The sequence below is a fragment of the Rhinopithecus roxellana genome, chromosome 3, assembly GCF_007565055.1.
Source record: "Rhinopithecus roxellana isolate Shanxi Qingling chromosome 3, ASM756505v1, whole genome shotgun sequence".
Lineage (NCBI taxonomy): Eukaryota > Metazoa > Chordata > Mammalia > Primates > Cercopithecidae > Rhinopithecus > Rhinopithecus roxellana.
Genome location: NC_044551.1, coordinates 62131713 through 62136436, shown reverse-complemented (window position 1 = coordinate 62136436; position 4724 = coordinate 62131713).

The window sequence follows — 4724 nt, the reverse complement described above, 5'->3', positions numbered from 1 at the left end:
ATTTTTCACAGAGAGAATAGAGACATAACTCAGTTGTTCTAGCATGGTTGATTGAAGTTTTAAAAAATTACTGAGAGTTTACAGTAATTTTTTTTCCAGTGTCCCAAGTTAGATTAATATCACATAAATTTTTAGGATTGATGTCAAATTTGTAAAAGCCTTTATTGAGGAGAAAACTTCTGTTTTTTTGAGGCATCAGTGAAACTTGAATTCTCTAGATCAATGGCTCTAATGATTCCAAGAATTTCCCATAGATGATTAGCTTCTGGCTGTCTTCTGGTTTCTCCTCAACTACATAACATACTCCTGGTGCTGGGCCCTGAAGTTCATATTCATGCTGAGGTGTGGACTCTTGCCCTGCATCTCTGTGTGGCTCAGGAGCCGGAGGAGCACTCCTAGAAGCCAGTGTTCTACCAGAACGCTGGTAATCATGTAACTGACACAGAAGCGACTGAGATCCACCTAAATATAGCCTAGATTTCCACTAAACCCTAATGAAATATCCTCAACTCACGTTCTGTTAGCGGGATCCCCCAAATGCTCATGGCCTGTCTAAATGTCACCTAATACAGAAGGAAAATTGGAGTGGAGAGAGACAGCAATCTTAAGCATTTTGGTTAAAATAGCTTAAATTTTACAAAAGCTTGTAAAAATATTGACCATGTTGCTAGGCCATTGCTGGGTCCCCTCTCAGGGACGTGAACTGAAGTTTCATTAGTTTACTATTATGTTGTGTTCCTTCTTTTATTGGCAACCTGCTTGATGCTGTATTGGACACAGTATTACGTTCACTGAGCCCCCGCCCCCCATCAATCTTTGTGTGTCTGTACGTGTGTATCTGTGTTTATAGCATTTAAAAATTTCCTTGCAATTTTTCTGGTCACACTACATCATGGGTCCAAATAAGTCAGGCTTGCTTTTCTGGCTTCAAATCTTTTTTTTAAAACCCTGGAATCTCAATACAGGAACATTAAACACTACGGCTGCAGTAATTTTAGAGTCAATGTCCTGAAAATGAGAAAATCTGATGAAATGATATACTGCACAACATCGTTTCCAGCCCCTGCACCAGCACCGAGACTTTGCATACATTTTCCTCCTTCATTTTCATATGTATTATATTTACCATCAATCTTGTGGCAAGTTGCAGAGCAGGAAGATTGGGTGACATGGTTCTCTGATTGAAGATCAATCCATAAATGGTCCTTTCCTGCTCTGGATGAAAAAGTGTGAGAACACAGCATTGCTACTCACGGGTCTTTCTTTTAACCCTGGTAGGGACTTCAGTCCTGGTAACAGTAGCAAAGAAGTCAGCCAAAGGTCTGAAGAAGAGAAAAACTAATCAAGAGGAAGGAAGAAAAACCACAAGAAGTGATTGGTCACCTGAAGACCTTTTCTGATGAGTTTGAATATAAATACAAGAATCCCTCAAATGTCAAAAGAAGGCCTTGGATAAAGAACTCAAAGCCCAATTAATCTGTGGGAAAAATGCTTTTCTTTATTAATGGACTATTTTTTAATTTTTCATGCCCTTCATAAGGTTTTGTTCTCCTGAACGTAAGGGCTTAATGCAACCAGTTTTGAAATATTTCCCATTTTAAAATTGGAAGACTTATCCCTCAGACCAAGGCCTTTCTCCTTTCCAAGAGATGTAATCTTATCTCTGTCCAAATACTGCACTACCCAGGAGAAAAGTGTGTGTGTGTGTTTAAGTCTGCTCTTATCAGCTTTGGAGGAGACTGCATTGCAAACACACACACAGGCACACACACACACACGCACAGGCACACACACACACACGCACACGCACACACACACACACACGGTTTTGACATTACTGGTCCAACCACATTGCAATTGCAATAATGAAAAGCAGAATGCGCAGAAGCCCAGGGGCTTTGGGTGTGTTTTCCAGAATGGATTACAAAAATTGGTGGGAAAGACGTAGCTTCAAGTACAGAAAAGGATTTGGAAATAAGGGCATCAAGAGCTTTCTGGGAAGAAATGTGAACCAGATGGAAGAACCCAAAATTAAGAATGATGATGAAAGGAAAGAAGTAGTTGTTTCTTAGAAGCAGTGGGGCAGGGAGGTGGGGGAAGATGCGTCCCTTCTCTGTTACCTAGTTGTCAAGATACTAGTATGAGAGGAAGGGTGGTGCAGTGCAAACGACATAAGATTTGGGACTGTGTAATCTGTGTTACTGTTTTTCTCCAGATTTGCTCGCTCCAGCTGCCTCTGGGCACTGGCTACTTGCTCAGCAGAGAAGCCTCGACCACTCCCTTTCCCCCATCTCTTAACATTGTCAGCTGTCCCAGCCTCCCCAAGGTGAGGATCCTGACTTTTTTTTTGAGACAGTCTCGCACTGCCACTTAGGCTGGAGTGTAGTGGTGTGATCTTGGCTCACTGAAACCTCTGCCTCCCAGGTTCAAGCGATCCTCCCGCCTCAGCCTCCCAAGTAGCTGGGACTATAGGCATACACCACCACACCTGGCTAATTTTTGTATTTTTGGTAGAGATGGGGTTTCGCCATGTTGCCCAGGCTGCTCTCAAACTCCTGACCTCAAGTGATCCACCTGCCTCGGCCTCCCAGTGCTGGAATGAGAGACCTGAGCAACCGTGTCCAGCTAGGACCCTGCTTTTGTATGACTTCACTATGCTCACTGGGCAGAACTGTAGCAAGCCCACCCCTGACCTTTCAACCACGCCTAGGCTCAGGAGTGTTGGGAAGTGGCATGAGCTCTGACCTCCCCAGTGGCTGACTGGAGAGCTCAGGTAACACAGACACACCCAGAAGTGTTGGGGGGTTCATACTTCTAGAAGTGTCAGGCATCCTTTGAGCAGTGAGAGACAGGAGACAGGAAAGACCTGGCAGATACATTCTGTTCCCTCTGTCCCCACAATGGACTATTGCGAGAAGCACATGGCCTCTCTGGAGACATCCTGCATAAAAAAGGAACCAGCTGTGTTTTCTACTGATGCCGTGGCCAGTCCAGTGATGAACCACACTTACATGTTTTCCCTCCTTTCTTGCTTCCCTTCCCTTTCCCCCTTACTCTTGCTGTCTTGAGACTGCACCCCTTAATAAAGCATTAGCACACAAGCTCTACTTCAGAGGCTTGATTTTCTAAGAAACCCGGGGTAAGACAAGAATATTTTTTAGCTCCTTATATATCACAGTGGAGCTACTAATCCTGCTTTCCCAGTCATGGAAATGGGTATGACTTCCATGAGCAATCCATATAATATTGCAAGCCATGATGTGATACGGATAGAGATTTCAGATTCAGTGGTATGGAGATTGCGGATTACTTTAAATAGCATGCCATTAATTTAGGTATGTAGCATGTACATGGTAATTTAAAAATAGCACAATAGGGAATGATCAGGTTGGTTTTAAACAGTTATGATCTGAGGAAAGAGATTACGATGAGTTTTAAAGCCACTGCATTATGTAATAATTGATATAATTTGTTTATGAAACACTTGAATGTATTCATTTAACAATACAAGATTAATAATAAAATTTTGTCATCAGTTTATTAAGCATTCTTAACTTGCTGGTGACACAAGTGGTTTACTCTTTTCCAGTTACTGTTATCAAATACATGCTGTCAAATCTCCTTGTATTACTTCTCTATTGCTGTGTTACAAATTACCACACATTATCAGCTTAAAACAATACCCATTTCTGACATCACAGTTTCTGTAGGTCAGAAGTCTGGCATGGCTTAAATGGGTTCTCTGCTAAGGGTCTCACACTCAAGGAGTCAGCTAACTGGGTACTTACCAAAGGATCTTGGAAGAGCCTACCTCCAAGTTCATTCAGGCTGTGGGCAGGACAACCTTGTGGCTGTAGGACTGAGGTTCCAGTTTCCTGGTTGTCAGTGGGGGTTGTTGTCATCTTCTAGAAGCTTCTCACGGTCTATTGCCAAGGGCCTTCTCACAGGCTATCCACAGACCCATTTGCAACATCGAAGCTGGCAGCAAAATTCCTTAGTGTATATCCCCATTGTGCTCAAATCTGACTTCCTCTTCTGTTGCCAGTCAGAGAAAACTCTCTGTTGCAGTCGGCTCTATATTAGCGAGTGGAGTACTCCTGTATTCATCCAGGTCTTTAGAGACACAGATGCCAAAATGGGATTAGATGTGCAAGGGATTTATTGGGGGAAAAATGCTTGTGAAGGAGAAGGAGCAGGAGATGGAGGAGGTTGAGAGCACTACCAGGTCGTGATGTTGATCAGAACCCTGTGAAGGAGACAGAGAAGGAAAAAGAAGCACGGTATTAGACAACAGTGTGGTTCTAAGATAGTTCCATCAAGGCTGCCAGGAATGAGCCTGCCTTCGTGTCCCTCAGCCAAAGGAAAGCATGATCTTGGTTCCAGTGCAGTGGTAGATGGCAGTCTGCAGCAACTGGGCTGTTATGTTCTCTGTAGTAGGAGATCTGAGAGCACATTTTCATGGCCACCACACCTGCAAACTCTAGGGCTCTTCCATGGGCTACACCAATGACTCATGATTACAAAGATTCTCCTTAAAACCCCTATATCTCATAGTCGTCTGTGTGTTTAAACTGGAGAGAGGTGGAGGGCTTGACGGGGTAGCTGAGCAAGTTCAGCCTCTCTCATCAGAGGCACCCCCTTCCCCTTATTTTTGACTTTCTTTAAAATGTGGTGTCATTATGGTTCTTTGTTACTAGCTTTGGGTTTGGTAACCAATTTTTGGA